The 23,046-nt window shown below is 39.5% G+C and overlaps 1 protein-coding gene across 15 annotated transcripts in view; it reads right to left on the bottom strand.

Annotated features, from left to right (window-relative positions):
* Positions 1-23,046, bottom strand: part of FAM110B (family with sequence similarity 110 member B) — a 102,669-nt gene that overhangs the window by 46,986 nt on the left and 32,637 nt on the right. For 2 of the 15 annotated variants that reach the window (XM_015855640.3, XM_015855637.3), the window contains exon 1: positions 2,527-10,933. The exons of 10 other annotated variants lie outside the window; for them this stretch is intronic. The gene's annotated coding sequence lies outside the window, so the exon portion shown is untranslated. Of the gene's footprint in view, positions 1-2,512; positions 10,934-10,986; positions 11,027-23,046 lie in introns of those variants that run through there. 3 more of the 15 variants (XM_085537369.1, XM_015855638.3, XM_015855636.3) reach the window with 3 other exon arrangements.

Consider the following 23,046-nt stretch of genomic DNA (forward strand, 5'->3'; position numbering starts at 1 on the left):
GGATCCCCCCTTTCTTAGTTTTGAACCATTTTCCCTTGCCCTGTTGCTATCAGAACACAATTCTTGGTTGGAAAGGAAAAGTTTCTCTTTCACTTAATGAATGATGTAGAGATTTAACTACAGAGCAACAGAGCAGAGATGAAGACATCTCAGAGGCACAGCGCAAATGCACTATGCAGGCATCTCCTCTCAAACGGCAACTACAAACTTAGAAGTCAAGTAACTTTCTTTCAAATGTGAATGTAAAACCTCAAGAAGAACAATCTGAAGTGTGCTGGATTTCCTGCTGCATTCGGCCTGTTAAAGTTAAAATGTTTATAGCAGGAAAGATGACAATTTTTTTTAGACAGCACCCCATAACTGTTGCTTCAATTTGTTGTCTTTGTTTACCAAGAAGAAAAAGGAGATGGTTTGGAAAGAAAGAAAAGGAAAAAAGACAAGCAATAACAAAGTAGCTTATTCCTTTTTGTTAAAGGATTTTAAGTTTAAATTATTACCAGTTCTAGCTTCATAACTGTCTTTTTTTCCTGGAGATGCTTGTATAGACCATCACAGCTCTTTTAGAAGGTAAGGAGATGCAAACCTTATACGCACTATGGGGTGCAGTATTTCAGTTTCTCTGGGAGCAGGTGGTATATTCACCACCAAAGATATGCTGTCACAACATTCTTTCTTGTTATGTCTTACATTGTTTACAAATAATGATAACTGAACACCTGAAACAGAAAGTAAGTATATCAATCCCTTGAAGATGAGCTGCCTGCATATAGCAAACACGTTATTCGGCTAGGGAATTTCTACATTCTTTAGCTATAACTAACCATTACATCCCTCATGTCACAGAGGTCACGGAGATAGAGATAATTACTTCACGAAAGCCTCTTTAAGAAGGCAGAAGGCATAAATTAACTGAACACCTCTTTAAGAGGCTTCTGGTTGGTCTTCTGAAGCAAAGAGAAACACAGCAACCTGAGCAACCAGCCTTCACAGCCAGGTCCAAACTGAACTGCTGGGAAACAGCTTTTTTGCATCACAGCTCTACATCAGCAAAAGCAGCTTCAGAAACAAAATCCTGGTGAATGTTTACAAGGTATTATTCTAGTCAGTAGCAAACACTGAAAGAAACCGGTGCCTGCCAGCTGTGATTTAAACATCCCAAATACTTTTCCTTTTGAATACGCTGTTACGAATAACAAAGCATGCATACCTGCTGTGCCATACAAAGTTTGTTAACACATAAATATGCAGGTTTTAAGGGTATCTACTCCGAAAGTTAATGTATTTTCCTACCAGACAGTTAGAGAACAAACAACTTGATTCTGCATTGGTCTGGGCAGTCGGGAAAGCATCCTCATAGGGAGATGCAGAGAAAAGAGTGAAAAGCTGACACCAAAATAGCTCCTGTTCTCAACACCTTCCTGACACTGCTGAGACAACCTCATCCCTCCGACGCATGGTGGCAGCCAGCCAGAGGGCTGGTGACTTCATGCACAAGTTTATCTGGGCTCCGGAGTCCGACATAGACAAGGGCATCAACTTCCAACTCTCAACAGTCAGCTTCAATATTCCAATGTCATCACATGAAGAGCTACATAAAGAGATTCTTTTTGTTTTTAAATACTTTATGCTTGCTTCCCCATCTTCTGAACAGCTTTAGCTGTAAAATGTGCTCATCTAATATGCGTGCCTTTTATAGGAAAAGTTGTCATCAATTGATGCACAGGTCAAGAATGATGAGAACTTAAACGAGCGTGGTAGTAAATACAGTGAAAGTCTCAGAACCACAGGGGAAAAACTGGCATGCCCATCTTGTTTCATTCTATTGCTGAAGGCAGTTCTGACGATAAACAAGGCTCTGGGCCAAAATTCAGCCTTTGAGAACAATACAAACGTATATATCTATATGCGTGTGTGTGTGTGTGTGTAAGGAAAGGATATACTGCAGTCTAGCAGGCAGGGTGGCTTCAGTTTCATTTTGAAAGCCACTGAAAATAAAACCCGTGATTGAAACAAAGAATCCACCCAGACATGAAGGCTACAGCATCTCTGTGGTAAGAACAATAGCATATACTCCTCATCTCTTTACCTTTCCATGAGAGAAGCAGCAGGATAGTCATTACTCTGATCAAATTAAAGAACGCTTGGCAAAATTATCCTTTAAACTAATCACCGTTAGGAGATTTCCCTTCGTGTACCAATAGGCATAAATGCTCTAATTCAATTGCTAGCAGAACGCATTCCAATAAGAGAAATATTTCTACCAGCATTACAAAAGGCTACAGGAAAATTACTCGCATGCACAGGCTCGAGATTTCAAAGGAAAGAAATATTCCTGCATAAACACACCCTATCTTTCTACTAAATCCACTCTAACGACATGTTTGATACTCTGACGGCTCTCCCACCACAGGACACACGACATTATTAATGAAAGTAAGATCAAATTAAACAGATGACATGATTAACAGTATTCATTTCATGCACGACTGTGTTTTACTGAAGAGATAAAGACCTGAAAGTAATTACCACGAAGTCAAACTCCTCCACCGACCTCTCTGCTGGCGGCTAGCAGTCCTCGAGTTCTGATGTTTGGTAACAAAGAGCAATGCCTTTCATCTGCGGGCTCTCACGCTACGAGCTGAGCACCTCCAGCGCTCCGTGAGCGCAGTACCTCTGTATCTATGTCTGTAATGCAGCACGCAGATTACTGGGGAAACCTATCAAACCAGCAGGCAGCAGCCCAGCCTGCCAATAAGAGCCAGGCACATGCAGGATCCAGCACATGCTCGCTGCGGCTCCCACCCTGTCACCGCTGCTTAGTGGCTGCTCAGCTAATTATAGCTGCCTGCCACCGCGGGCACGTCACACCTCCCAGCCAAAGGATCGGCACCTGGGGCTGGGAAGGAAAAATGCCTGGTTTGTTGCTTTGGCTCCATGAAAATGATCGGAATATGAGGAGTGGGGGGGTCTCAGCATCTGAAAAAAGGATGCTTTCAGGAGAGCGCTGACCACTTGCCGGCTGCTGGATCCATCAAGGTGAGACAACATAACCTAGCAGTTTACTTTGTCAGTGAGAATTCCTGTTTTGAATGTACATGCTAGCAGTGCAATCACTGTAGATCTCCGATGGATTTATTTACAGCAGTTCATAACTCACAATGCAGACCTCTGAGGCACTCAGCGCACGCGTTCAGCACACAGCAGCCCCATAGACATCAACAGGACCACCTCTCTCCTGCACATCTTCATTCATGCAAACACTCAGCTACCCTGAGGGCTCCTGTGTGCACTGGCACATGACATCCTAAGCTTTCACAAGGTGGTGGTGGAAATGCCAATGACATTTTTGCCATTAGACAAAACAACTGGACTCATTTGGAAAAATACTTTCCACGAGCAAACACTCCTTAGAAGTATGTCCCTCATGAGATAAAGCAGTTCTTTTCAGGATTGACATTGCCACAGTGTCATCACAGTCCAGAATTAGGTGTATGTAACCTTACAATACATTGTTAAGATGTTCCACTATGTTACACGTACCCATAAACACAGTTTCTATGTGTTCCTGCTAGCATTTCTTCCACTTCTTTACTCTTATCAACAGAACCACACAGCATCGGGCACTGTCTAAATACATGATATTAAATGTTGTACATAAACATTTATCTATCATATTTACTTCAGTACTAAAATTATGTTTGCTACTACATAAAACGTTACCAACAGAATAAGGCTCCCATGTGTTAACAGCACAAGGCCACATTTATTGATAATATGCAAATACCTTACTTAATCTGCCACTGGAAATTGCTCATAAAAAGTCACTCTGTGCTAGAAGCAGACTTCATTTCTAAAAGAAAAGCATTCTCGAAGCTCTGTATGGATAGAAATAAAAATGAAATGCAGGAAGAGTGACATTTCGCCCCTTGAGTCAACTTTCAGTCAGCATTAAGTTTCGTATTGCAGTAAACTAAGGGGGTTATTTTATTAAGTCTTCCTTTTCAGATTACATTATCTGAGGAGCTCATCAATTTTTACACACCATGTCTTTAAAACTCAGTAGAATATTCAATGTTTCTCAGCAGCGTGATTGGAATCTAGGCAGGTGTGTATTTCATAAATAAGAGCGGGGATGCTTACAGACAGGTTGAAAACTTAACAGAAAGAGAACTGAAGAGAGAGTATCATGGTGAAGAAGATTCTCATTTCTTTGATGACCAGATACTTTTTACCAACATTTTGCCAAAGGCTGGAGCAGGAATTAAGGCGATAGTCTTGACCCTGGTGCTCTGATCCAGGTGTTGGAAATGTTTGGTAAGCACAGAGGGACAGACACAAAGACTAAGACATTCTTTTCATCTAATCCACATTCACAGACTCCCAAGACACCAACAGCAAGTGACAAAGCGATCTCCTTATCTTTAGATAGTCTGCAGGGAAAAGAAGCTGTGAAGAATAGCACCCTGGGTCTGACGTTTGGAAGCTGGTGGCAGCTTGCAAGGCAACCCGCTAAAACCCCAGCTGGGCACAAGGCAGAGCTTTGCCAGCCTCCTCTCTGCCTGTGATGACCACACACAAGAGCCTGGATCAGGCACAGGACCTGGGAAAGGGTTTGGCCGCATCTACACATGCCAACAACAGAGGCTGGGAAAGGTTTCCTGAGGATAGAGGAGCTTTTCAGCCCAAGCACATCTCTGCTGGAAGTGAACAAGTTGTGAAAGGTAGGCGAGTTGGCCAATATTCGGCAGACTTTCATAGAAAGCATAAGCCTGTCCCTGGCACAGGGGATCCATCTGGGCTGAACTTCGAGTTCCTGTTCCTTCACATGAAAGCAGAAGGGCTCTACAACGTTTTTAGAAATGAAATGTAAGGTAGGCTTTTCTTCTAGCCATGATCTTGACAGAACTGTTTCAATCAACATTTTCCACAACCATATGGTTCGAGGCAGATGCCCATCACAGAGGGGAGGAAAAACAAAAAACCTATGGGTATGATGACTTCATGTGAAACCAAAAACAAATCCTACACTGAAAATTGCCTCGCTATCATATCAATACATTTTACACCTCATTTAAGCACATCTAAGTGAGTTAACAGACAGATGGCTATTTGAGGAACAAATAACTTTTTCCTATATAACTTTTATAAGTACTTACATATCCTATGGTTTTAATTCAAAAATATTTCAAATCAATAGACTTCTGGTATGTCTTACAATTAAAAAGGTTTCAGTTGATGTTTGACTTGAAAAAACATCAAATATTGTTTAGAAACTGCTACAGTGTTTACTTAAATAGGTTTTGCAAAAATATAGAAAACATATGGAAAGAAAAATGAGTTGAATAAAAGGGTTGTTGAAGCAGCACGCTGCATTTCTAAAGGCAATAGCACATATTTCCAAGCTGTAGTCTTAAGAGCTTGAACTGAACCAATTACTCTAATGAATATTTTACTTGGCTCAATGCATTCATTTGACTTGCAGAAGAAAGCAAGATAAACTATCCCATGGTTTTGTATACAAAACAGGAAAAGAAGAAAAAAAAACAAACCCTTGAGATTGATGTAGGCATGGTACTTTTTCCATTTACACAGATTAAATATGAAGGGGCAATTTTTCACAATTTTTTCTATATTTCAATTTTGCTTCTCCTGAAGATTTATCTAGTGCTGTTTTCATTTCCTTGTGAAAACTGCCTTTGACTTCCCAGTAGTTATTGGGTGTGCTCTCTCCCTGCCCAGCAAGTGCTTGGTGAAGTCTTGGAAGTCTGCAAATTGATGGTAAATGTAACACAAGCCCATCATCATTCATGGAGGGAAATAAAACACACTCCCTAGCGTTTGCCAAGCAAACCTTCTCAGGAAGTCACAAATCCCCAGCTTCAAGGTTGGCACTCAGCATAGTAAAAAACAAACAAACAAACAATAAAACTATTCCATTTTATAGAGTATGGACATTTCTCAAAGTGATACTAGCTCAAGTCTGCTAAGAAAACAGTTACCTGTACATGCAGACATACACATCGGCAGACTCCTCACTGAGAAGCCAAGTGACCAAACGAAAGACACCAATCTGCCATTACCACCTTTGCAAACCAGGAGAGGAGCAGTCAAGCTGCCAGTAAGGTGTGTTTCATCCCACTCACAATGGATCCATCAAGTAAACACAGTAAAGAAGGATCCGAAGCCTGTTAGAGATTTACTACTTAGTCTTAGTACTTATACTTTGCTCACAAAAAAAAAAGATATTGCACAGGTGTTAGCATTATTCTGGTTGCATCCTTAAGAACACAGCCATGTCAAATTTAAATGACAGGTTACTTTGAAGACTTCATATCACCCCAAAATACTTTCTCTGTCACACACACTATTCTGACATCTCCATCCCAATAGAAAACTTTCACTTCTACCCAAGTTCCTTTCACTCTTCCTTCACTGTAATGTTTTCTTCTTCCTCCATAACCTATTTCAGCATCAATAGCAAACTACACAAATATTCTTAATGTTCCTGTATTTCCATCCCTCTTATTTCACCCCTCCAACTACCTTTTCTCACACCTGGGTCCATTAACTGCCCTTACTCTGACACCAGCAACAGTTCCTGCACTAGCAGCTCAGTTTGAAATACAGAATTCACCGAACCATAGGGGTTGGAAAGGATCTCCAGAGATCATTGAGTCCAACCCCCCTGCTAAAGCAGGTTCCCTACACCAGGTCACACAAGTAGGTGTCCAGGCGGGTCTTGAATATCTCCAGAGAAGGAGACTCCACCACCTCTCTAGGCAGCCTGTTCCAGTGCTTCATCACCCTCACCATAAAGAAGCTCTTGCGCACATTTGCGTGGAACTTTCTATGCTCCAGATATAAACAAACACATTTGTGAGCACACACAAAAAAGACCAACATGTGTGCCTCCTTGACACCACTTCATGACTTCTTGATAGCCAACTAAATGGCCATGAGGATGATGAAACACAGAAAAGTACCAAACTGCTCAGCAGTAACATGGTAAACAAGGAAATAGCTCTAAGCATTGGATCCAGGTTCTGGGCAACCTACAATATATGCATGACTTACATAAACCAATGACTGTGACCCCAGTGATCAAGAGCTCAGTGAGTCAAAGCTGGTAAAAACACAGTGAAAGCAGAGGTTGCTTCTCTTGATAGTCAGGTGAGGGAGATACATTTGCATACCATAACAAACAGGTTTAAAAAATAGATAAATTTGATGGACGGAAGATTCTCAGGCCATAACATGAGGAATAAGGGTAGCAAAAGTCAACTGCTCACAAGGACATGGGAAGTTAAATATACATTGGAACAGGCCACAAGGGGGCTTTGTAAGTGGAGATGCATTTTTTGTACTTAATGTAGTGGAAAATAGGGATCCCAAGAGCATCGCTAAAGTCAGAAAGCTGACAGACAAGCACAGGCCTGTTCCTGAATTTTCCTCAGTGGAAGAGCAGATAAAGAAAAAGAGAGAGGAAAAAAAAAGCTTGCACTATGGTAAGTACACTTCCAGTACCTCCACATCATTAATCTTCATCACCACTGCTGGCACTTCCTTCTCCTTTTCTATTTACCGTCCTTTTCCCTATGACCACCTTACTGCAATCTGTGATAAAAGCTTATGCTGCTCATATCTAACCAAGACATCTATATTGGCCCAGGACAACTCTAAATGCAAACTTCCCATTAGAGGACAGGTGTAATTTTTCAAAAATGCTCTGCTGCAAACAGTGCAATAGCTGAAGAACGAGACATAGCATTCCTTGCTTTGAAGGAAAAACTGTCAGACTTCTGTAATTAAGAATGTTGTTTCCAATTCTGGTTAGAAAGTGCAGCTCTGTGGCTTTCTTTGATCTTCTCTGATGACAATGAAGACCTGGTAGGCTCTCCAAAGCCCTTTTCATTACATTTGTTTCATTCTTCAAAGAATGTTTTCCACTCTCTCACATCTCTTTACACGAGAAGGTGTTTATGTCGAGCTGCAAGACACAACTAGAAAGCAAGTCAAGGTGCAACTGTCAGAACACGAAATGGTTCTTTGCAGATGCTAACGCATGCAGGCACTCACTTGAAAACCGCCCAGAAATGGCAAAGCTTGGAGACTTCAAGTCTCCAGCCCACACCCATAATCGTGAGCCTCAGAGCAACTCTCTGATCTCATTACTGTACGCAAGGGCTGAAGACATTCAGCACAATTAATCCCAGAAGAAAACTTGCTTTGCATGCAATGACTTCGGTTATCATTTCAAAGGTAACAAGTTTGAAGACGGATTACTAAACTTCAAGACTTTTTACCTAAGTGTAAAATAAATTTAGATTTTAATCTTAGAAATAGTGTTAAATTAATGACTAGAAATTGTATGCACATACAGCCAGCAACTATGACTCGCTGTACCAGAACCCAGTCTCACAATCCTCTTACAAGAAACCAGAAGCATTTTGCTGGCATGGATGAAATGCTTCTCCAGGAAGAGAGGCTTAATTATTTAATGGAGCAAGCCAAAAGCCCTTGAATGAATAACTCTTCAGGACTTATTCCTTAACAAGAGCGTACTTAACACCTTGGGCAGCTTGTAGACCTGGCAGTTGACATTTGTGGGGCAGATAAGATACCAGACCCTGCTTCCAGGACTGCTTGTGTGGCTTTTAGCCAATGCTCCAAAGTAAAATGAGCAATGAACTCACACGGCCAGGCTCATGTAAAATCAGTATAAATGCAGATTAGTTCCCTACCCTTAAGTCCAGAGACTTACACCCCTTGTTCTCTCCCTGACCACTTGAACTAATGTTCTCCTTCCTTCATGGTGTTTCTCCTAAAACAAGAGGGAAGTGAAGACCCTACTACAACTAAGAGAGGAGCCAGGAAGTAGCAAATGCACATCAGAGGACCACTGCTACATCCCAAGGACAAATCACTTACTGGCCTTTTTTCTCCTGGCCAAAACAGAAGGCTTTTTCTTTATCTTCCGCTCCTAGGCCTTAGGGGCAAAAAACTGTTGCTCAGTTTCCCCTCAGTATATGTCAATATGGAATAAAGTGACCAGCTGTAATACTACTGCTGTCAATAACCAGGAAAACGAAACAAAAACACCATGACAGTACATAATCTTTGTGCCAATGGTACTGTAACTTATCAGGGATGACTCCACATTGTTATAGTGGGCACTGAATTTCTGTCAACATATGACTGGGAATAATGTAGTTTAACACTCACAGGTCTGAACCTAGTTTTCATGAAGCAAGTAGGTTGTATCTTTTATAATACTATATATTGTGAAGGATTACATTGGTTTAGCTTGATGTTTTTTTTCCCCTGCATCCTCAAGCAGATGATATCTCAGGGTTGAATTTAAAGGTCTCAAAGAGGAGTGGTGGAAAGGGAAGTCCCACAACAATAGGAAATACTGGTGATAGGTGGATGGTTAGACTGGATGATTTAAGAGGTATTTTCCAACTTTGGTGATTTTAAGATTCCATGTTACTAAATTGACAACTTTTAAAATTTATTTTTTGTAACTACACGTAAGCCCTGTAGAAATTTGGTACAAAACCATCAGAAAAGTAAGGCCAAAAGGTAAGCAGTTAAAATTAAGTGAAGTGAGAACCAGAGCTTTCAGTTGCTCTCAAACATGCATCTCCTGCTACAGCCAGTCTTCTGCTATACAAACAAGAAAGTCTCTCCTTGCTCTCCAAACATCCCTTTTAATCAGGATCTAAGAAAGAAACTGCTTCAAAGCTAATCAGCAAATTAAACAGACATTGATATTTTCAAAACAAATTCCAGCTGTATGTAGTCAAAACATAAGCAACATAACCACAGTAAAAGGGCTGCCAGAGAAGGAAAACATTAGGAAATTTCAAAGTTGCATAAGTGTTTAACATTTACTTCACTGTACACGATGTTCATACTTTATAACAGAAACTGATGTATGACACAAAAAGAAACCCATAATTTCTACCGCTCAGCTGCACTGCCACATGTACTCCCCCCATATACCATACACCAGCATAAATATTCATGGTCGGCAGGACCAAAAGGAAGCAATGTAAATAACCCTGTGCACAGGACTGAGTTTTCACACTGATCAGCCTAGCACATGTCATAGTGCAAAATCTTAACCATTTGTCTCATTTAAAGTGTTCAAGTTACTGTGAGTACTTACAACCACACCATTTATATAATTTGTTTTTAATGAAGCAGATACGGAATTGAAATAGCTCTGAAATACTGATGCAGAGAAGAATTCAGACGGCTCATTTTCTCTTTGGGTACTTAGAATATAGTCATCTCGAGGTAAATTAGTGTAGTACTCCAGCAAACAGTAGCTTCCACTACTATTGCTTTGTATTTCATCAGTACAGTGTGATGAAACAACCACATCAGATCTATGAATATATATATTTCTAAATCTATTTTGCAATTTAGGGTTGAAAACCACCTGGATTCAGATGTGTTTCTTCTCCTTGAGACTGTGTGATTTAAATTAACTTTTACAGATCTGAGCATGCATGAAGGGGAGACCTTAAGATTATCTTTCACTTCTAGCAGTAATGAGATTTTTTTGGCTCTGTGTACACACTTCAGCACCTAAAACTAGCAGAAGAGAACACTTGGAATAAGATCAGAGACACCTTCAAGTCTTCCCAATGATATCATATATTAGGGTATCTCTCGTCAAATAAATAAAATACAAGAGCAGAAAGTATCAAACCATACTATGTGGGGATAAGATGAACTGGTGTTTAAATAAATAAAAAAGCCTAAGATCTGTAGAAGCTGCTGGTGGTGAAAGAGATGCATGGATGCACTTGAGAAGTTTGTTGTGTCTGAAAAGCCCAGAACAACAAAACAAAAGGAAAATGATAAAAGCATATGCCTAGAAGAAGAGAGCAACTAAATCCACACCTAAAAGGTATCAGGAGACAGAACTATAGAAAACAAAGCATGCCTTCTAGCTTGCAGTGCCTCTTTACTCACCTCATCAGCTTGTAAAGCCTGTGGAAGCAGATCTGCAGAGCTTGTGAGGAAAAACAAAATACATTATTTGCACGTTGCTACTACAGCTCTCGGGAGAACTTACCTATGACTACTTTACCAACACAATTATCCATACAAGATCCTTCCCAGAAGCAGCAAAAGCACCAGCTCATATTTAATCTGCAAGCCAGAACTTCCATTTGGTAAGTTAAAAAGGCAAGCACCCCAACCCATAGTTAAGGACTGCTGTCTGTGGCACACAACACTTCCAAAGCAAAGGAAAGTAATTTGGATATTTCTGATCTCTGCTTTACAGACTAAAACCATGATAATAAATTAACTGGTTCCCATCTTCTCTGGGAGCTTCACATCACTGTGCATTTCTTAGGGTTATCAGATTGCAATTCAAACACGAGACCAACATCTCAGGCCTCAGCAATGGCCTACCAGCAGAATGAAGGTACTGCTGGAGCTGGTCCATACCAGGGACACGGCTAGCAGGACTTGGCAGAGGGAAGATACCACTCTCTAATAAAGACATTACATCCAGCTTAACCTCATCCTTCATCAGGTAACACTTTTTAAGTATCTTATGTTTGAAGTTACTGTGAAAGAAGTTTAAGGACCCATTCTCTTCACCCCTTGACTATCAGCAGAAATGGGAAGAGCCTTTGAAGAGCTTACAGAGGCTACACTTGTGAGAACAACTTAGAAATGCTTCCCAAGTTGTTTGGAGTTTTTGTTTTTCTAAACATTAATGAAACTCACTGTAGCTTCCAACTGAGAAAATGAAGATAGAAACAAGGATAAGAAGCTAGAACAAAGCTAAATATAGGTATAGTTACCTGATGCTTTAGATAACTGGTGAGTCATTCGATTACTTGCACTGGAATTAAAGCTTTTGAAAATTAAAAGGTGCACAATCTATCTATGAATGGAAGACTACATCACATGCCTTCACCTTAAGGACCATAATACTTCCCAAGATTACCCATATTTTATTTTAGAAGATTAATTCATTTTGTACTTTATACAAAGTTCCTTAACACAACAAATACATCAAAACATTAAGTTAAAGAGATGTGAAGCAATCATCATTCAGGCTACTCCATAAACACTTTTTTCTGCTTCCCTTAACACTGAAATTTAAAACCCAGCCTGTGACTACAATAGGTGAGTAAGAGCACTAACTTGGCAAGGATCACAAGCAATCATTCAAGAAAAATGTGACCTAATACTTGTAATTTTAAACTATCCTGTAATCTGTCTTACAAAATAAAGAGAAAATTTATTTGTATGAGTTGATATTCTCATTACAGGCTGCCTATCACAGCAAAAACTCAAGTGAATGAGTATTGCAGAAGAACGTGTTGTTATAGAAGTGCTATCAAGATGTAACTGAAAGAGTCACAAAGAGTGGTATATATACACTTATTTGGACTTATCTATTCTTACTAATATAGCACACAAAGAAGAAAGAGACAATTCAAATATCAAAAAGCACTACAGAGGACAAAATCCTACCAGAATACTCCAGAGGTAACGAAGCTTCATCTAGAATTGATGCAAAGACACGGAGCTTAGCTATCAGAATAACATAGTTTCAGTGCCAAACAATTCTGGGTAGAGATAACTTAAATCACACTGATGTGACTGAATAGTTTTTGGCTGAGGTCACATACCTAAGGCTTGCTGTCTGCTTCAACAGTTCACCACAGAGCCTTTCTTATCACATACTGTTTGTGTGACACATGAGAAAATACTTTCACTCCTCTGAAAGCTTACAGCTCCTAATCTAACTTAGAAATTGTGTCTGCAGCGGGCAGCAGCATTAAGAGCCATTTTGTATTTTTAAACACTATAAAAGAGATCTACGTATAAATATGTCTCTTCTGTGGAAATACTTTATAGATCAGCAAATTATTTTCAAGATGTTGGCATGTACAAATCAGGGAAGGCTGATTTAGGCAGTAGATTATGAATTTATTTAGCATAAGCATTTATGCTTATTAAATCCATTAAGAACCCTGTTATTAAGGAGTTTATTAACTGCTGCGATAACAAGCTCTTTTAACTCAGGGACGACGGTGTAAAATGAAGTCAACTACCAATAAGTTCAATAAAAAATGATTTTTTATTCTTTGTACACCTCAGAATTCATATGAATCGGAGAGCCCAGCACTACTATCTTAGGAAAATAATTAATTCTTTTCATTCAGTGCTCTGCATGCAACTCAGAAAACTTCCAAATAAACAAACTGAGATGAAGCAAACTATTTCAACAGGCATGAGTGGAAATATTTTTATCACACAGCAGGTAATTATGGATGACTTACCATAATAACCACCGTGACATCAGCAACCCTAGGGAAGGATAAAGTCTTTCTCAAGAAGCCTGTTTGGTAGAACAATAATAGTACTTCTGGCAAATTGGGTGTTCAAGCTCACAGGACACATAAAAGGAACCCACTTCCATCACAAGGAGCTCTTTTCAGGCCAGAGAGCAAGGAACCACAGTTCTCTGAATGGCTTAACGCCCCACACTGATACAAGTCAGCACTGACCAGGGCTAAGTGTAAAATCCACAGCAGGCATTTAACGCTTGAGATTAGCAGTCAATTGATTAACGTGATCTACTGGCCCCATTGTTACTTCATTATTTATTTTTACATCATGTCCTTGATTCAACTGAATCTTCGTTCACAATTTTAAGTTGGTCTTCCCTTTTAAAAATTTTACAGAGTTCAGAATTTCATTTCCTTTATGTTTTTTTAGGGAAGTAATAAAATTATATTCCTAGTAATTTAATAGTGTATTTCTGCAATTAGTGTAACTGACAAGTTCAGCATCTCTGAAAACATATCCTCTAAAGAAGGAACTTCTTGTTTGTTCATTTATTAGGGAAATGCAGAAAATCAGTGCCTCTCCTGGAACAACCAATTTTACAACACTAAAGCTGAGGAGGGGGAATAGCAATAAAAAAGCAGTTGTAGTTCATCCTGAGTCTGCCCTGTTGCTGGAGGTGTTCAAAGCCACGGTGGATTGGGCCCATGGCAACCTGGCCTAGTATAAGATATGGAGTTTGGTGGCCCTGCCTGTAGCAGGGGGTTTGGAGCTTGATGATCCTTGAGGTCCCCTCCAACCCAAGCAATTCTATGATTCTATGATCACACTGAGCTTTATACTCTTTCCATTGTAAGTCTTGGGCCATCTTAGAGTTGACCCATATCACCATAATATGTCTGGGTCTGAAATCCTCCAAGGGTAAATAGGCAGACAACAAACAAACAAAAAGCTGAACAACATCATTCAAGCTGTAAAAGAAGGATTAATCTCATAACATTCCCCCCTTCTCTCTGCTTCTTGTGTCCTTCCATGTCTTTGTATGCTGGCCCACATACTGCCAGAAAGGTCACCCAATTTTGCCTCATTCTTTATCTACCAGGAATGCCCAGCCAGGCTCAGATTTCTCTCACAAGCCCTCCATGGCCTTATTTCCCTCCTTTTTGCAATACTAACCATACAGCAGAGCCTCAGCACAACTCAGTAAATCCTCTCTTTCAAATGCTCAGCTTCTACATGTTGTCCAAGCTGGACCTTCTCTAGTTATGTCTCCCCACCATTCTCATGTTGCCCTCTGCTCACTCCTCCTCCTGCCCATGCCCCTTTCTCCTCTACCAACACTCCCTTTGCCCTGAGGCACCAACTGACTGACATGCCCCAGACTCCCACTCACTTGAATGCCTTTATACCAAGACAGCTTTCAAACATGGTTCAGCAATCTCAATCTCAGAACAAAGATAAAAAAAAAGGATACATTAAAAATTGCAAAGATTAACTGCAACATATGCTTGCAAAAAGTGTATTGTGCTTGACTTGTTTACAGTCTTTCCTTAGCACTGATTTTTGTGGGCAATGGCAGTGCAGTATGTTTACCTCTATACTAGTACGACATTTCATTGGACACCACATGGGAAATTATCACTTCAGCTAGAGATGATGCCCACAGAAGTAGGAGAAAGAGCAGCAGAAGCAATTCAGAAATGCAACCAAAAACACTGCTAGACAAGAGAGGTCAAGAAATTATTTTAAAAGTCTTGCATCAAGAGAATTATCCTGCTTTGAGTCCTTTTTCATATTTCTATAGGAGGCCTTGCTGTAAGTTAGGAGAGTGAACGGATGAGACTTTCTGATAGCACCAATCTCCAAGAAATCAAGAAGGTGGAGGAGAACTGAAGTGTCACACAAGAAGAATCAGGTGAATTTCTGAGTTACAGAAGCAGAATGCAAGCAATTGCAGCAGCATGAAGTGCAATGTCAGGCACTCACTTTCACAACAGTCATCAAAAACTCTGCTAAAAATGGTATTCACCAGCTGGAAACATGAAAGGAATAAAAAGCACGCACATGTCAGTCTCAGATGACTGTAAAGCCACAGTTACAATACCATCTGTGATGGAGGTCTTGGGCAAAGGCTATTCCAGGAGAAAAAGAATATAAGCCATCAACTTTTGTTAAGCTAGAGATATGCAACCTTCCCCCTCCCCTCCCACTCAGAAACAGAGTTAAAAGAATAGCAAAGGCACTTAAACTGGGAACAGCTGAAAACAGAAAACATCACAATTTTTTAAGCTAACTACTCCAATATCACCCACAGAGATATTTCAGCAGAGAAACAATATGACAGCTTGCACCTTTTAGAGGTGCAGCCTGAATGAACATCGTCAAAGAAAACGTGGTTTAATCACCAGCAGCTCCCCTTTCAATCATCAGAGATACAACCATTCAAAACACGGACTGCAGCAAGCAACCGTCCATTCTATAGAACAAGATATTTTCTGCTCACAGAAAACAGACATCCAGCCAGACTCAATCACGCAGGTAATACAACATTACTGGTTATACTGCAGGAAGCAGGTTAAGGTGAGTGCACAGCAATAAAGCGATGCCTCAGTATTCTTCTGCATAGGAGAACTCCCATTATTAGTATCGTGTAGTACAGCTCCAGCACAGTGCAAGAAAAGCTTGTGCCAGCAGAGGGAGGCAGCTGTTCTCCAGGACAGGCGTCCTCACATTCCCCAGAGCACAGTAGGAAGCCAACGAGTTTGTCTTTATGGAAGTGAACTCACCCCTCAGCCATTGTTTAAACGTGGCTTTAAATCAGGCTGTAATTAGATTTTGCTGTATTTAACAAAACCTCTCTTTTGTTGCTCCCCTTTTCCAACATTAGACAGGAAATAAATGCATTCGTGAAGGAAAAAAAGGGAAAGAGTTTATGGCTCGTCCCTGACTACATTCTGGCACACATGAAAAACTAAGAGAACACACAACAGTAAACTTAACAGGACACTCAGTCTTCACATTACACACAGACACACAAAGACCCCTCACAGTGGTCCACTCTTAAACATTAAGCTTCCTTTTATCATTGTTCTCCTTCATCACATTAACCTCCTGAAAAAAAAAAAAAAAAAATACTAGCAGTCCAATACTTGGAGTCTAGCTTTTCTTCGTGAATTTAATTTACTTGGCAGAAAACATAAGTGCTAAAACTCAAGTACAATAAGACTGCCACGTATTCATTTTCGGATGGAACTTTGCTTCCCTTTTTATTTTTTAACTATTTTGGTCACAGTACTCCTGTTCTTAACCAGTTTTATTTCCAGCAGTCTTTCTAGAGACCGACACCTCTAAAATTTAACTACTTTAAATCAAATCCACATTATTGCAATGCACATTGCACAAGCTGATTTTATTCCATTGGTTGGAGTTCTTTATAGTCTCAACTGTGTATTTCCACTGCAGTTTAAGTAACTGCACAGCAAATGAAATAGAGTTTGCTCTGAATAATGAACGGTTTTGACAATCATCTCCAAAGCTCGCAAAGGAGTTTATGGTGGTGGTGGCAGTGGATACAATGGGGAACTGGTGCAAGGAAGCCAAGAGGACGTGCACAAGGCCACAAAGCAAGTTAGTTGCTGATCTAAGAACAAAATGTTTCTCCTCTTAATCTAGACTCCAAGTACCCGGGAAGCAAGTTAGTTGCTGATCTAAGAACAAAACGTTTCTCCTCTTAATCTAGACTCCAAGTACCCAGGAATACTTATTTTCCAACTGAGTCAAAACCTTCTGATAACTATATGGTCTTACCAAGGTTTCAGATTCCTTAGTAGAGAAGAGACCAAATATTAGTCACTTCAATTCAATGCGTACAACCGTTGCTTAAGATTTACTTAGAGAAGTTAATCAATTTTAGGAGAGATACAAAAGTGTGTTTGTAATACCCTAATTCTCTACAAATCTTCTACTACGCTGCACATTTTATGAAAGCTAAGGTTTGCTCAGAGAAATCAAATAACTTCATTCTTAAGTCAGAAATTCTCCTCTTGCATCTTACTTTGAAAAACACTGTGGGCAGAGCATCACGATAGTTTTCCTGTCTAAAACGAGGCTTGGAGAAAGCACTTAAAATGATTAAGGGTATGGAGATAACATGACAAGAGTCTAAAAATAGAAGGGACAAGGAAAAAAAGCTGTATTTGATTATTAAATGTACACATTTACATTTAAATCTGCACAAATGTGTTTTAAAGCAACCTACAAACTAACCGTGGAAACCTGTGTTGGTAAAGCCAAGATCTTGGCACGACTCAAAAAAAGTAGGTTTTCATACAGCAATTACAATATTGAATGCAAATGATTATAGAACAAATTAAACTGAAGTTTAATCTCAAAGTGGAAAAGATCGAGGTAAATATTAGAAGTAGATTATCTTCCCACACCTGAAGGAGAACTCTTACATTTGTTTCTGAAATACTTGACAATAGCTCTTTTAGAAGGCAAGATTATAAAGTTTGATTCAGTCTCCATCCAAACTTACAATTCAAACAAAGTCTATTCAATGCACAGTAATTCTTCTGAAACTTCAAATGAGCTGAGCAAAATACCACAAGTACTTAAGATACTAATCCTTGATTTATTTCTACTTATATAAAGCATTTCAAAGTGAAACATGCCACATCAATGAAACTAAGTTTGCCATTACCAAAAGACTAGGTAGACACATTTTCCACCTTTTCTGACCCATAAAAACCAAAGAGTCTTTTTTTCCCTTAGAAGTCTGGAAATTGGCACAATAGGGCAATAATCCACAACTGCATGAAACATTACTAATATTAATGTCTACCAAGCCAACAGTTCAGAAAAAAAAAAAAAACAAAACTCAGGAGAAATCCAGTAAGGCACCTTGCCAGTAGTATGGGGCCATAATAAGGAAAGGCAAGTTTCCATACTAACTCCTAAAGTGGAAGCATTCAATAGGATTAGTCTTATCTTATTTAAGTTTCCTAACAAGTCTGCATCCTCCAGACAGTGCTCTGTTTCCAGTAGGACTCCAAACTCCACTCTTTAAGTGAAGCGGTAATAGCTATGCTTGGCAGAGTTAGAAGCATGAGAACATCAACAGGCAGAATGGTTGAATCAGGTTTGACTTAAAGAAAAATAAAATTCCAGGCTAGATAAAAATAAGACAATATACTCAAAGCAGCTTAAAGACTACCATTTTTTGGTCATGCCTTGTATGTTTGCCTGCTTTTCAATTCATATGTAGGAAGGTAAGATTATAATGTGACTTCCAACGTGGCGTTTCAATTCAGATTATTCTCCACATAATAATTACTGTCTTACTTCTCAATGCTTACATACTGTTTTACTAGTCTGAGAACGTTTTTTGTGTTGATCCACTTCTGAGAAGGTTTTTTAATCCCTTCCAAGTACAAAAGTCCTAAATAGAGCTAATCTCATGCTCCATGAACTTTAGTGCAAATGCTGCAAGCATTTCTGTTTTTCTTAACAACTTCATTTTAGTGTTTATATGGGAATCCAGCACTACTACTGTAACCAAGCAAAGCAAATCTGCTGCAGTAAATGTAAACTTTATTCAAAGTGTAGCTTTAAAAGCACTGTGGCATATTTCAGCCCAGACTGCCAGTGACGGACCTTTCATGCGAACAAGAATTTTAGAACAGTCAGACCAGAACCCACTGACAGTACGTTCTGTCCATAAAGTGTCAACCTGTTTGCTGAAGCCAACTGCATTTCAGTTCCAGATAGAAACCATCTGAGTAGAAATGGCTGAATATTGGGAAAATCTAACCTCACCCAAACTAAGAGGCAAGATGGCTTGTTGGAATTAATCCTCACCCTTCTAAAGACTCATGTATTGCACCTTATAGCTCTAACTATTAGAGAGGAGCAGTGGGTCGCACCTCTGATGATTCTGTATTCTTTATCATGAGATAAAACATGCAAAAAGATGTCAAGGAGAACTTTATGACTGTACAAACACCAAAGACCGAACTTCATCACTGAGCACAAATAAAGTTCATATTGAAACACTTTGTTTACCTAATGAAAGCATTTCAGAAAACAACTTAGGCTGTTCAAAATTTTTTTGTAATACTTGATATCCCAAAATCTCTTTGTTATGTCTATATTAGCAGATAGTAGATGTAAACTGTTCTTACGTTTATTCAAAACATAATAGTCACTGTGTCTCAGAGCACTCACCCACACTACTACCAAAAGGCACTGTCATAGCAAAAGATACATTTTACATGTCTTAAAAATTCAGTATTTACATCAGAATTACTTTTACCTCCCCCAAAAAAGGTAGATTTTTAAAATTACTTCAAATTGTACTCAAATTCAGGACTGTAGATCTGATACATTCATCTAGATAAGTAGTGGTGTAAGTAGATAAGTTGTGGTGCTCAGGGATATGATTTAGCAGAGGGTCTTTATAATTAGAGTACTATGGTTAGGCTGCAGTTGGACTTGATGATCTTCAAGGTCTTTTCCAACCTGCGTAATTCTATGATTCTATGATTCTACAAGTAAAATCATCAGAAATTATTTGGATTCACGTCAAATTTCAAATGGTCACCTTCACAAAGGAAAAAACCAATCAGCAACATCACTGCCCATCTTAATTGCATTCATCATCATCATCTCATTTATCACAATTAAAAAGAAAAGTCCAAACAACTCCAACCTAAGACTCTCGAAGAACTTACAACTCCATCTTCCTCTTTGCTAGCGTACACGCAGCAAGAAGGACCTCGAGCCTACCTGTCATCTTTGGCTGCTCTAGAGAAGGTCTACATAACAACCAGGTTTGAGTCCTTTGCAGCATCAACTCATGCCATTTACTCATCATGAAATTGTTAGATATATGGGAGCAAAAAATGGTTAGAGATGAAAAACCCAGATCAGTTATTACAGAAATGTGATTAGAACTAAGAAAAAAAAAAAGGGGGGGGTTAGAAAGCAAGTATTTAGTTCTGATTTTCCTTCTGGCAATCAACATGACTACATGGACCACCACCAAGGGACTCCATAGGTTATACAGACACCACTTGGAGAAAGCAGCCTCAGAAACCCTATTGTAAGTGCTATTTTAGAAGAGAACTGCTTAAGGAAGACTGAAACTCCATTATGAAGGAAAAAAAGATGCTGCTGATGTTTCTTCCCTCTTTACAGTACAGGGTTTCAATAGCAAAAGCAGACTTACTGGGGGTAGAGAGGAACAGGAAAGGAAATAAACGCATGAAAGTTAACTACTATGAAACTGCACTGTTTGTTTCACTTCTTTAGGAAAAAAAACCAATTCTATTGTAAGACCATTTTTAGACTGAGCAAAAGCAACACTCTCATTTTGTCTCTTCTAGCAGTAAGAAGTAAATACAAACAAAACAAGGAAGGGCATTCAATGATCAAAGCTTCATATGTACAAAGTAGAAAATTATGCTAGCCCTTAACCCTCCGTTTGAATGGATGGCTGTTCTGTGTTTTTGGGGAGAAAGATCCCACTAAAAGTCATGCATAGCAAGTACACAGAGCTGGACTTTAACTCAGGAAATGCAAAAAAACCCCAAACCGACCCTAAACAATTTGGAAAAAAAAAAATCATAAGCAGATTGCTATTCTAAAACTCCAATCTAGTATTAATGGCAGTAGAGAAAAAGCTATGAATAAAACCCAATGCCATAATATCTCAGATATAGCTATGCCTGGATAAATCAAAATCATCAGCTTGGGTTTGTGGTGCAGAAGTTTATAGTTGAACACAGCTGGATCACAGTCAGCTTGCCAGCTCCCAGAACAGCACCTCCAAGCTGTATTGATTTCTGCAGGAGAAAAGGCCCCATAAATCTGCTTGAACAGCATTGCGTCATCCTTCTGGTTGGCTTCAAGAAGCAAATTAAATGTTTTCCATTAGTACAGTAAAGAAGCTATACAATTTTGTTTTTATTTCGAATACAGGCTCAAGTTACGGAACACTTGAGCTAACTCTGTGGCCAGGACTACATGTTTTGCGTTTGTAAAGCCAACAATTCATGCTTATGGGAAACCAGATGTGTACACTGCACAGTTCCCAGGACCACGGATTACACTGAAATATGTTGTTGTTGATTAAAAAGGAGAGCCCACTTCTCACTAAGCCACGGAATACACTGAAGGAAAAACAACATGCTCCTAAAGGAGAGGTGGAGAACAAAGGGGTGGGAACAAAAAGAAAAAGGAAAAACCAGCAGTGCTGTAGTGTAACAAACAGTAACGGTTCTGAGAAGCAATAAGCAGAGTATTACTTGAGGCAACAAGAACTCCTTGATCAATTATTCATATCATTGACACCAATTGTTACAGCTGCATCAACAAAAAAAATGTAGGGCAAATAGAAAACCTTCACAGCTATAAAATACCCTTGATTTTCACCAAAGCATTTGGCTGCCTCCTGTCATATGTTTCTGGTTAGCAACACAGCCCTCCAACAAAGGGAAAATAGAGGCAGAAAGATGCAGAACAAACTGATTTGCTAAAGCAGTAACAGCGTTCAAGGCTACATTTCAATCCATGAACCATGCACCACCAAAAGCTTATGGCACCTTGCACTTCTGTACATGAATCACCACCACCACCACCCCATTTAAAGGCATCAGATTATGCCGATACCTCCTGTGAAGTCCTTACACTCTCGCTGTGTACAAGTGCACTTCTTATGCAGCATTCAAAAGAAATACTGTTGTTTTTTTTTCATGGCTGTCTCAGCTTGAATTGTTTTATGCAGTCCTAAGGTAAATGTAACAAAGGGAAACATTAAGAGATAAGTACTACAGGATTTTCACTCTCCCATTCCATTCAAAATCACTGTACAGTTGTCAGTTTTCTCTGCTCTGACAAGGTTTCAATACAATATCCTCAGTTGTTCAAGATGACCCTGCTGGCTCACAGAAGGAACTCAGTGAAATTGAATTTAACGATGTGAGAAGCAGAGAGAAAGGGAATGGCATACAGAGGAGGCTGTATAGGCCTCCCATGCTCAGTGGTCTTACTGCCAAGCACATACAGCAGATCTTGGGAGCGAAGGTTATGGGGTGAAATGCTGACTGTACAGATGGGAAAACTTAAACTGATTTCGATTTTACTCCACTAATGTTAGGACGATGAACTTTGGTCTAGTTCAGAGCCCTGCTTTCAGAGGAAGATCAATGAAGGACTAACAAGAAAAATCTTCTATTCTTCTTGGACAAATTAAGGAATATTTATTTACAGAACCTTCACTCTTTAAAGTTAACACCTTGCAAAAGCTGCTTTAAAATTGCCTAACTTAGAAGACCTTTAGAAAGACCTAAGTGTAATCTGAAACTGTGGAAAATACTGGTTCCATTACTATTTCTCCCCTCCCCCCCCAAACCAGCCATCTACACAAAGTTCAATTAATCTTGTTGGTATAAAGGACAGAGGGCATACACCATCACCACATTCCACACCCAGTCTTTCTAATAAAATCATCATACACCAAAATTCCAAACTAACACTGTCAAGTTTAGCGAAGTTCTCAGGGTCAAACTTTGTCTTCGTTCACCAGTACACTGATGAACACAGTGAACACTTTAGTGCTGGTAAACAGAAATTCAGCATACACAAACCTCACTCTCCTCTTGTTGCTGCAGACATCCAAAAGTGCTTCCATAACTTGGGGCCAGTCTAAGTGCTAAA

The sequence above is a fragment of the Coturnix japonica genome, chromosome 2, assembly GCF_054131305.1.
Source record: "Coturnix japonica strain WE chromosome 2, WE-NBRP24, whole genome shotgun sequence".
NCBI classification, from domain to species: Eukaryota; Metazoa; Chordata; class Aves; order Galliformes; family Phasianidae; genus Coturnix; species Coturnix japonica.